The sequence below is a fragment of the Mauremys reevesii genome, linkage group 1 (genome assembly GCF_016161935.1).
Source record: "Mauremys reevesii isolate NIE-2019 linkage group 1, ASM1616193v1, whole genome shotgun sequence".
Classification (NCBI taxonomy): domain Eukaryota; kingdom Metazoa; phylum Chordata; order Testudines; family Geoemydidae; genus Mauremys; species Mauremys reevesii.
The window spans coordinates 104557365-104569847 of NC_052623.1; the positions used below are offsets into that span (position 1 = coordinate 104557365).

A 12483-nucleotide genomic window follows, 5' to 3' on the forward strand; every position below is an offset into this window, starting at 1 on the left:
AACTGAAAGGGTGTCATGTTTCTTTAGAAATGCCTGTACTGTGAAAGGATATACTATCAAAGGGCTTGAGTCTACAGTGCTTGTTAATGCAAAACTCCCATTGAGTGTAATGGAGTTCTCAGCAGAAACTGCAAAAATTTTCCAATCCCTCCGCAGAAGAAAAATCCACATTATGAAAATATATCTCGCTAATGTGGCCTTTAGTAACTTGTTATTTAAATTCTAAATTTGTAATTATGATTTTATTAATAATGTTAACCCTTCCCAGCAATGACTGAGATACCGATCTTGCTAACCTGTCAAGAAAATAATTATAATAGATTTTCAGACCAGATTCAATAAAGTCATTAGGAAATAATACTCAGGAAATACAATGCATTAACCAGGGAGCTACTATTGAAATCATTTCATAAATGCTAAAGGACAAGCTGTGTATGTTTTAAAGCAGAAGGTAAATTAATTATAGCTAGTTAAAAATAAAACTTTAACAGATTTCTTCATTCAACATGGTATGAATAAGTAGAAAAATTGGCAGTATTTTATAACAAAATTTTTATCTGTCTGGTTGTCCACTGATTATTTTCCCTACTAAACTGATATGAAAATATAAAAGGTCATGAACTGTAGATGTCAACAATGGTTTTAGTTCATCAAACTCACCAAGTGGTGGCCAAATGTCATGACCAAACAGATCACGCATATTATTTTTAAACTGTGGTCACGAATCAACAAAGCAGAGAATACGGAAATCCAGAGGGAAAAAAATCTTCAAAATACAAGTTCTCCTATTTTACAATTTGAAAGAGCCTGAGTTCCCTTGGGAAAGACACTGATAATCTGGAAATGGCCTTTAGCAAGTCCTGGAAGAGCTCTCTTGAAATTCATCTGTTATTATTTATTTATTTTTGCTGGAACCACAGAGGGTTTTTTTGTTTGTTTTAAAGCAGGTAAAGACTGGGGCAGCCTGAACACTTGGCTGCACATCAGGATGCTAGAGCAGGAATTGTGGCTCCTGAAACACTATCCTTCTGCAGCTCCCTCTAGCATAGTTCCACACCACAGCCCAGGGAGGGTAGATTCTAACATACACAATCTTATGCTTTCTTTTGGTCACATAATGAAATTAGCATGGAAGACTTAATCCAGACCCCAGCGAATATTTCTGTCTCCAAAGTTTGTACAGATATTGGGTGTGGGTGTATTCTGGAGTAAAAAATGGGTTTAATAAGGAAAAGATTGCTTCCTTTCGCTGTGTCCATTCACCTTGCTTTGTTTTTTCTCTTTAGAGTAACACCAACAATCAAAATTCACAGCACTTACACAGACTGCTACTGCTTCTTATGTAGGAATGTGCTCTTTCATCTTTGCTTTTAATTTTAAATATGCCTTTTGCTTTGTTACTTTATTTTTAGAAGCAAAGACACAAAATGAAAGAATGCTGCTTAGACAAGGAGCCCATCAGCTCTGTTAGCTCAGCCTTTTGTTCATTCACTCTCCCTGAGCCAGTAGATATGTTCAATCAAAGAAAATTAAAATCACAGAAGGATTATCCTGATACCATCTTGGAACAAAAAGTTCAAGACAATAGTCTTGATTCATCACCATTATACCAGATTTACTAAGTCTGCTGAAATGGAGTTATCAGCTGCATGCCAATGTGAACAAAGAGATGGTTAGAGCCAGGCCCCATAAAGCATTTGTTGTGAATTTGCAATACATATAGTATTCTGCTTCAGCAATCTCTGTAACAAAAATAAATGCGCTCCTATGGAACACTAATAGAGAATGAAGGTGTAGATGATCATTGATAAATAGAACATTTATTTTTGGTTTCATTTTTAATTCTGTATAACTTATATTGAGTTAAAAATCAGGCCAAAAAAACCCATCATGATTTTGATATTCTAGCCCAAGTTCTATAAAATTTACTCTCCTTAAAAAAAAAACCCTAATCTGCTGTAGGAGGAAAATATCCAACAGAAGACAGCACTTCACCTCACACTGTCAATAATACCAATAACTGTAAAGATTATTTATGCTAGTTCCACATGCTCTGTTAACTATGTAAAGGGGAAGAGGGCATACCATGAGTTACCGATGAGAGAAATATACCACTGTGGCTGATGAAACCAGGTGACAGCTAGTTTTGAAGAAAATGTGTTGTTGGTTTTTTTATATACCTCCATGGAATACTTTATTGGCGACTACTGAAGCAAAGTCTAAAAAACCCCTTATCTTTTCTCCCTTATTTTTCAACGCAGCATATTGTTAAGTATGTTAAGTGTGCATATTGTTAAGTATTCGGTTTTGTACTGAAGCTAGACAGGGTCCCCTCTCCCAACAAGACAAAGTTTGCTTTTCCCTCCTCTTTCACAATAAAGGAAATACCACAACCAAAGCTCCTAAAATCACAATTAGATTAACACTTTGCAGATCGTTTGGCTACCAGCTGCAAAGAATAGTTGGTGATGTCTTCTGTCTTCTAGCAGGGCTTCAGGACTCATAGGCCAAATAGCAAGAATCAACACCACCCTTCTCAGATTTGGGGAGGAATTCTTCTGCTATAATAACATAATTCTCCAAAGTACTGTGTGACGTTGCACTCCATATGTTTCATAGAAATATGTTTATAAGTGTGAATATAATGTAACTGGAATATGTTTTATGCAAAAGGTCTCTTGTAAGGTATCATTACAAAGTTTATAATCTACTGAGTGTGTTCATCCTATTTGTATGAATGTATCATTCTTGTATCTGAAGTTAGAAATATGAAGTATTACTCTGAAGTCCTATTGTAACTATGCGAAGTGTGGACCACTAATGGTGGTTTAGAATCTTGATGGCTCCAATTAACCAGGACAATTGGTTGTAAATGGCTGTGTTTACTTGTAAGCTTTCCTGTGTTCATGTGAGTCAGGCAGGAAAGAATGGACGATGGGGGCTCACAGGACTTGTGACCATGTCACCTGGTACTGGAATCCATTTTAAACCTGGTGCTTTTCCATTTAGAAGGTGGGGTGGGGACCCAGCAAGACAAAAGATTCACGCCTTCTGCCAAAGATATAAAAGTGGGTGGAACAGAACAAAGGGGGTTGCAGTCATGAGAAAACCCCTAATTACCACCTGAGCTGGAACTAACAAGAATAGTACCAAGGGAAAGGATTGGGCCCAAACTAGGAAGGAGTCTAGTCTGTGAAAGAAGCTTATTGGAACATCTCTGAGGGTGAAATTTACCTGTATTCAATTTCTTAAATGTATTAGGCATAGACTTGACTGTTTTGTTTTATTTTGCTTGGTAACTTACTTTGTTCTGTCTGTTATTACTTGGAACCACTTAAATCCTACTTTTTATACTTAATATAATCACTTTTGTTTATTAACCCAGAGTATGTAATTAGTAGCTAGGGGAGCAAACAGCTGTGCATGTCTCTCTATCAGTGTTATAGAGGGTGGACAATTTATGAGTTTATCCTGTATAAGCATTATATAGCATAAAACAGATTTATTTGGGGTTTGGATCCCATTGGGCGCTGGGTGTCTGGATGCTGGAGATAGGTGACTTGCTGAGCAGTTTTTGGTTAAAGTTTGCAGCTTTGGGGGCCTGGACCAGACCTGGGTCTGTGTTGCAGCAGGCTAGCATATCTGGCTCAACAAGGCAGGGTTCTGGAGTCCCAAGCTGGCAGTGGAAAACGGGCTCAGAGGTAATTCCAGAACGTCAGGTGACAGTCCCAAGGAGGTCTCTGACCAAACCCGTCACATACTGTTAAAACCTTTAATCTGTAACTAGACCGATGACCAGACTTTGGTCTTTGAATGTTTCCTGTGTCTTGTCTTGTCAATGGCTTAGGACAGTACTCATAGATTATTCATCTCCTAAATATACCTCCTCCATAACAGGGTGGCACAGCCATAGCCAGCAGACAACTGAACATAAACTTTCTATAGGCTGAGTCACTGTAAATACCATAACCAACCCATTACCAGTACTTTATAACCCCATGTCTCAATTTCTTTCACTAGATGCCCTCAAACATTGAAGGGATATGATATTGAGCACCAAATCCGCAGTGTTGTGTTGTTGTTATGAAATCAGCATGCTGATTTTAAACACAATTGTTTTTGTATGTTTTTGTTTTCCACGGAATGTATCATATTTCCATTAGAAATGGGATCTAGAATCTTGATCAGGGGTTCTCAAACTGGGGGTCGCAACTTCTCAGGGGTAACGAGGTTACTACATGGGGGGTCGCAAGCTGTCAGCCTCCACCCCAAACCCCGCTTCATCTCCAGCATTTATAATACTGTTAAATATAAAAAAAGTGTTTTTTTATTTATAAGGGGGAGTCACACTCAGAGGCTTGCTGTGTGAAAGGGGTCACCAGTACAAAAGTGTGAGAACCACTGGTCTTGATCATAACTCCCTAACATGAGTCAATTCGCAGCTTTCCAAATCTTGCAGTCAAAAGCACTTTATCTTGCCATTGGTCTTCAATCGCCCTTTGACCAAAAATTCCACAAATACCTCCTACCTACATACACAGGGAAAATTTAGGTATTCTAAGAGATACCACTAAGTGGTAACTGTTGGTAAATGCTGACATGTGCACCACTGTGTGTGAGTGTGTGTCCTTGCCATATGTTACGAATATATTTATATATTTATTGGCTACATTGTTGCAAACTTTCCTTTCGGATGCAGACCCTGCCATCATTATCCATGCTTTTCTTACCTCAAGATTAAACTATTGCAATATGCTGTCTGTGGGGCTACACCTTAAAATCATTCAGTGACTGAAGCTGGTGCAGAACACAGTGACTTGCTTATTGAGCCTCTTGATCTTATGGAGTCTTGCTGGGAGCATGTGCCACCAGTACTCTGGGATCTGCCCCAGCTTCCTATTGCACTCTGGATGGAAGTTGCTGGGTATGACCTATAAACCCAATGGCCTAGGACCTGCCTACCTAGGATTGCCATGCTGTAATACCACAGCTGCAATCAGTAGATGCATCCAGGCTGGATCTCACTCATTAGAGGAGAGGAGTTGGATGGCAAAGCATTCCCTATGAAAGTCCAGAATGCTGGAGCTTATCTCCCTCCTTTATCCAAAACAGATCAAATTTGGTGACCTTGTGGGCACGCTGCAAAAGACATCTGTTTGAGAGGGCTTCTGGATAGGACTACGGGTGTGCTTACCAGAATTATGGAGCGGAGGAAAGGAGCATTTTCGTAGGCGGCTTTCTGGCTGGCAGAGTGCCTGTTTGAATTATTATTTTAATGCTACTAGGGTTTTGTTGTATTACTAATTATGTGTTAAGGCATCTAGAGCCTTGCATACACATCTTTTTGTTATTTAAATTGCAATACATTTTTAAAATAAAATAAATAGTGATTATTTTCTTTTATAATTATTATATTTTTATATATATTAAGGATTCTTAAAAGAAATCATTCTCCTCCTCCACACCCCTTTCCAGCCTTTAGTGCACAAAGCAACAAACACCTACAACCTTAAAAATCAAAATTTTGAAAGAAAAATCAGGAACCTTTTAAGCTTCTGAGGTGTGTGGTGGTGGTGGTGTTTGTTTGTTTGTTCGTTTGTTTGTAAATAAATGTGGCAATTAAAACACATTCTTATGACTACAGGAAAAATGCTACAGTAGAACCTCAGAGTTAGGAACATCAGAGTTACTAACTGACCAGTCAACCACACACCTCATTTGGAACCAGAAGTAACCAATCAAGCAGCAGCAGAGACAAGACAAAAAAAAAAAATAAAGGCAAATACAATACAGTACTGTGTTAACTGTAAACTAATAAAAAATAAAGGGAAAGCAGCATTTTTCTTCTGCATAGTGGAATTTCAAAACTGTATTAAGTCAATGTTCAGTTGTAAACCTTTGAAAGAACAACCTTAACATTTTGTTCAGAGTTACAAACATTTCAGCGTTACGAACAACCTCCATTCCCCAGGCTTTTGTAACACTGAGGTTCTAATGGCACCAAAGGTTGCAGTCATAAGCCTTATTATCCTATTACCGTTTGAGCTCTACCACTCAATATTTGGGAAGACAATAAATTGGACTCATAATCTAGGAAGTGAAGGCCATACTTGTTTGTAAGGACTTGGAGGAATTTCTAGAGAAGAAACATATAAAAGCAGAGGTGGAAAGATGTAGAAGAAAGAAACAAAAATAAAAGTCCAGCACACTGAATCCCAGGCCCCAATTCTCAAAAGGTATTTTCTCCTAACTTGCATTGATTTCAATAGAAGTTAGGTACCTATATACTTTTGAGGATCTGGACTTAACAACATTGTCAATCACAGACAAGGGAGCACTTCCTTCTAGACAATGCCATCAGCAGAATCCAGACACTTCATCTAATGTAGGAAATACTGAAGAAAAGAAAAGAAAAGAAAAGAAAAGAAAAGAAAAATAGATTACAAGTGAATGGTGCTACATTTTCATTAAAATGCAGCCAGGAGATTTAATGTATATAATGTATCTGAGGCTGAACTTGCTCTCGTCCCCCAAACTGGGTTTTATATTCAGAACCTACAGCAGATTCAAATCCCTGCTTTAGCTAAAGCAAGGGGCGGCAACCTTTCAGAAGTGGTGTGCCAAGTCTTCATTTATTCACTCTAATTTAAGGTTTCGCGTGCCAGTAATACATTTTAACGTTTTTAGAGGGTATCTTCCTATAAGTCTATAATATATAACTAAACTATTGTTGTATGTAAAGTAAAGAAGGTTTTTAAAATGTTTAAGAAGCTTCATTTAAAAATTAAATTAAAATGCAGAGCCCCTGGACCTGGGCAGTGTGAGTGCCACTGAAAATCAGCTCGCGTGCCGCCTTCGGCACGTGTGCCATAGGTTGCCTACCCCTGAGCTAAAGCATGTGTGTATTATGTTAGTAAAACTGTAAAGGTAATTTAGTTTGCTTTGTAAACATAACACCTCTATTTGCTTCCTACACACCCCACAAAAATCCCAGGTTTTTTACTGTCTGAACTCCTAAACACCACAAAAAGAACCCAAATAATTTTCAAAAATGATTACTTCTCAGATGCTCATTATTTCAAATTATTCTAAAATTCAAAGGTCTACCTCCAAATAAAAGAGAGCAACAGATCTCTTTCCTACCTCTCAAGATCATGATACTTGCATCTCTTGATGAGCTGATGTATTATTATATTATAGTATTATTATTAACTCATGTTTTTAGACATCTTTATCCCCAAAACACTAGACACACACCCTTGCTAAGGCAGAGGTGCACCAGAGTACAGGCAGAAGATCAAAAGTGACCCACTGAGCTTTACAGTGTAGCTTGAGACTATTGTGGAGGTACAGGGTACAAAGCCTTCAGGTCCCAGCATTCACATCATGATAGATTAGAATGAATACCACCTAGCTCAATACAAAGCACTACAAATTAGTACCTGCAATCTCCAGAAGCCATGCCAGATCAAAACAGACCACTGCTAGGGTAAGCAGCAACCAGAGGTTGCAAATCAAACTCATATATTTCATGCTACAATCTGAATTTTATAGGGCCTTGCCTCAAACTGAAACAAAGCAGAGGCATCAAACAAAGCCCATGTGACAGATCTGACCTATCTGATATATTTATGTGGCCTGCATGATATTCAGATTGTAAAGACCCCAAACTTTCATTTAAAAAGTAAGTTTCTAACCCTGCTGATTGCAAAGAAATCCTTCCAATTATTAACTGAATATAACCAATACAGTGGTTATAATTATTATTTTTATTCCTGTAGTATCTAGGAGAGGGGTCGGCAACCTCTGGATGAACCTGCAGCCAGCACATCCCTCGGCCCATGCCGCTTCCCATCGCCCCCACTGGCCTGGAACGGCGAACCTGGAACGGCGAACCGTGGATGCGGCAGGAGTGGGAGCCGCGATCGGCTGAACCTGTGGATGCGGCAGGTAAACGAACTGGCCCGGCCCGCCAGGGTACTTACCCTCGCGAGCCGCATGTCAGAGGTTGCCGACCCCTGATCTAGGACCTCAGTCATGGCCCAGGACCTCATTGTGCTAGGTGCTTTACAAACACAGAACAAAAAGATGGTCCCTGCTCCAAAAATCTTACAATTTAAGTAGAAGACAAGAGACAGCAGATGGATACAGACAGATGAGGGAGTACAAGGAAACAATGACACAACACTGGTCAGCATAATAGGCAGTAGTCTCAGCACACCAGCAGTCTAACTCTTGTCAAGTTTTGTGCCGCAATGGTAGAGAAGAGATTTGAAGGAAATGAATGAAATGACAATGCAAGTGTTTACAGAGAGTTCCAGCTAAGTATGAGGAGCAGCATGGCAGAAAGCACGAAGGTGCTTGTCTGAAAATGTAAATGAAAGCGAGCAATGGATACTGGCATTGCAGGCTGATCAGTCAGGAGTCAACACTGCAAAACTGAATGAGGTAGCATGGCGATAGACAGTGAAGGTGTATGCCTGAATGTGCAAACAGCCTGAAACAGCTACTCAGAAACATGAAAATTTCCTTTCCTTCCATTAATCTTATTGGGCTTTAGAACTGATTCAGCAACAAGGACACTTCAATGTCAACATTATCTATTTCATTTCTGATCACTGTAGGGATAGATCAGAACTGGAAGTTGCTGAAGGGAAGGAAATGAAAAGGGAAATAAACAGAGAAGGGAGGATTTAGAAGGAAGAGAAACAAAGGGCAGTGAAACAGCATTTGTCAATATTTTCTCATTGAGAATATTTTCTCACTAAGGTCCTCTGAATGCAACAATTGGCATTGAACAATGAACAAATACTAAAAGTATAGTTATTATGTAAAGGCCATAGTATACCCAGGATCCTTTTGCATGTACCCCTTTAGCATCAGTGGGAGATTCACTGTGAAACATAGGGAGTATGTCATCCTAAACTGATACGTCCCTCCACTGACCAGAATGAAAAATGGAATATTTCCCTCTCCAGGCACTGGAAGCCCAGATATAGAGCATTAAATTTTTGGCTCGGCAGTCTCTGGGAGCTGCCCCTTAGACAAGCTGATAGTTGGGGTCTCTGTGAGAACAGCACTTGCCATCTGCTCCATTTTGTGCAAACTAGGTGAAGTGCCCACAGGAGGGGCCCCACAAGTAGGGCAGAATTTACACTCCATCCCAAGTGCATCTCCTGACTAACAAACAAAGCAAATGGCTTCTTTGCCCAACACTTGGATTTTTTTAAAAAACACATAAAGCAGAATATTGGTGGAGTTTACCAACACGATTAAAAAGTCGGTATTTTTGTCTTATCAGCAATTATGTAGGAAGGGCCCAAATAGCCCGATGAGCTTCCCCTCACCCTGCCTGTACCTCTGGGCCACATGAAGCTGCAGCTGCTGTAGGCCACAGTCTCCCAGGCGCTGCCAGGCGCAGGGCGAGAGGCCTGAGGGGAGCAGCCCTGGGCAAGGTACATCTACTAACAATGGCTCCTGCTTGATGTTGACAAAAAGCAGGTGACAGGCAGGCGCCAACCCAGGGGGTGCTGCCATTTGCAATGGAAACGGGTGGTGGCGACCTGGCTCCTCACCCATCGGAACCGGCCATCAGCGGCTCTCAAGCAGGCGGTGCCCTCCGGCTCCCTGCCTGCCCCCAGGGCCTGGCCCGCTCCCTGCAGCCCGGGAGTCGCTGCACCCTGACTCCCCCCCGCGCTCCCAGCGGGCCGGGGAGGCGCCGAGCGAGAGCCCCTCCCGCCGGCTCCCACATCTGGAAGCGGGGGGCGGGGGATGCACAGCGGTCGCACAGCTGGAAGGGAGGGGGGATGTCACGCCCCCGCCTCACCCGGCCTGGGGACAAGGTCCCGATGCATCATGTGGGATCCGGTCCCTGCGCATCCGCAGCCCGGCCAGGCCTCCTGCCGCCGCCACCATCCATCCATCCATCCGCCCTCCGCCAGCACCGCCTCCCCCCGGCGTCTGGCCCCTGTCACAAGCCCCCACGAGAAGAGCAGGGAGTGTCAGGCGCGCCAGCCCCGCGGTATGGAGAGGGGAGAGAAGGGGGAGCCGGGGATCAGCAACACAGCGCAGAAAACAGGTCCCGATGCCACCAACCTACCGCCTGCATCGCCCTTCATGGCGTGCTTGGGAGTATTGGTCTCTGCCCCTCGAGTTTGGGATTTGTTAGGGTTTGTTTGTTTTTAGGTGGTCCTCCCTGCAGCGTCGGTGGTGATGCTGGGGGCTGAATGGAGAAGACGTGACACACGGGGAGGAGGAGGCAGCGGCAGCCGCCTTCTGCAGTTGGTAGATAAGGGCGGTCGGTGCTAGCAGGTTCCTTTCTCGCCGAGGCTAGACTACAGCCTTCAGTCTCACAGCAACGGCTGCGACTCCACTGGCACAGAAACAGGGCAGGCGCACATACACCGGGCGTGCAGATACACAACGTGTAAACCCGTGTGTGTTCGAAAGGCATATGCAGAAATGCACACATACATACATAGAAACGAGAATGCATATGCAAATGTGTTGACACACAGACAAGTATGCCGACACATACACACAAGGAGAGTGACAAATGCTCATACATGGAATCCACACTCAATATATACAACGATAAATGTATATAAAACAATGCACACAATGTATACACACATACTACATAGACAATATTGTCAGTTCGCATGGTTTTCTTGAACCCCCCAGCTTGTACAGGAGCATGTGATTAGGTGAAAATTTCCCCCGGGGGGTTGGTTGTTTGTTTAAATTTCTAACTGTCATGTTTGGGGAGAAAAGCTTGAAAATGTGACCCAAATGTTATCTCAAGGTTCAAAAAAAAATTAAAGATTTTGTTTTTTAAACCTTTGGTTTTCTAAGCAAATATGATTTTGGTGGCCTAAATCATGATTTTCTAATGTGTATGTGGTACTGTATTGATAACCCCAGACAAGGCATAAACCTACATACAGATAAAAATGCTTGCATGCACACACCAGCTGTGCAGAGACATATTTACTGCAGCCACAGGGATAGGTACAATACATGCATATATCATAAATATGCTCTACACACATATGATACATACAGCAGTAAGGATTTTGCCTGTATAATCACATTCAATACATGAAAAATATACACCTGTATATTGTTGGATTACAAGGATTACCTTCAGCAGCAGTAACAGTAGTTAGAACAGAAGGGTGGCCAGTTGCACCTGAATGATGCTCTTGTGCCCTCCCTCCCCAAAGAAATACATAAGACACAAGGGTAACAGAATATGGAATTTTAAAAAAATATTCTTTAAAATACACTTCAGTACCCACCCTGGTTATTCACTGAGCCTCAAAATACAATTAAAAATAAAAGCAGCCCAAAGTCCTTTATACACGATAAAATCAAACAGTCGCTGAACAACAATAACAAGCAGGAACTGTTCCAATGGAAAAATAAACCCAAACTCAAACATTCCACAAACTGTTTGTCAAGCACTAGGACAGTTTGGTTATTTTGATTTAAAAAAAACCTTGTTTGGGTGCTTCAAAGCCATTATCATCTCTATGCTCTTTCTCTGTACCCATGAAGCTCCATTTTGGAATGGATTTTTTTAATTACATCATCAGCTGTGTGTAATTATTTCATATCACTAAAAAGGGGAAAAACGTCTCTGCTCTAAAGTTCAGTATTAAAATAAATGGATAAATGCATAGAAATATTTGATAAATATTATTGTAAATAGATTCTAGACATGCAAAAATAAAGGGAAAATGTTCACATAAATCATGGCATCACCTGCATGTATAGAATCATAGGAACATAAGGCAGGAAGGGACCACAAGAAGTCATCAAGTTCAGCTCCCTGTGCTGAGGCAGGACCAAGTAAACCTAGACCATCCCTGATCAATATTTGTCCAACTTGTTCTTAAGAACCCTCAATAATGGGGATTCTACAACCTCCCTTGGAAGCCTATTCCAGTGCTTAACTGTCCTTCCAGCTGGAAAGTTTTTCCTAATATCTAACCTAAATCTCTCTTGCTGCAGGTTAAGTTTATTATTTCACGTCCTACTTTCAGTAGACATGGAGAATAATTGATCACAGTCCACTATATAACTGCCCTTAACACATTAGAAGGCTAATATACCTCTACCCCGATATAACACTGTCCTTGGGAGCCAAAAAATCTTACCATGTTATAGATGAAACCCCGTTATATCGAACTTGCTTTGGTCTGCCGGAGCACGCAACCCCGCCCCCCCGGAGCGCTGCTTTACGGCGTTATATCCGAATTCATGTTATATCGGGTCGCGTTCTATTGGGGTAGAGGTGTATCAGGTCCTCCGTCAGTCTTCTTTTCACAAAACTAAACCTTCCCATTTTTTTAACCTTTCCTCATAGGTCAAGTTCTCTAAATCTTTTATCATTTGTGGTGTTGTCCTCCAGACCCGGTCCAATTTATTCACATCTTTCTTAAAGTGCAGCTCCCAGAACTGGACCCAGTACTCCAGCAG

General features: G+C 41.4%; 1 protein-coding gene across 5 annotated transcripts in view; it reads right to left on the bottom strand.

Annotated features, from left to right (window-relative positions):
- Positions 1-12483, bottom strand: part of NALCN (sodium leak channel, non-selective) — a 386003-nt gene that overhangs the window by 349712 nt on the left and 23808 nt on the right. Inside the window, exon 1 of one of the 5 annotated variants that reach the window (XM_039528262.1) lies at positions 10100-10250. The exons of the other annotated variants lie outside the window; for them this stretch is intronic. The gene's annotated coding sequence lies outside the window, so the exon portion shown is untranslated. Of the gene's footprint in view, positions 1-10099; positions 10251-12483 lie in introns of those variants that run through there. 5 annotated transcript variants of the gene reach the window in all.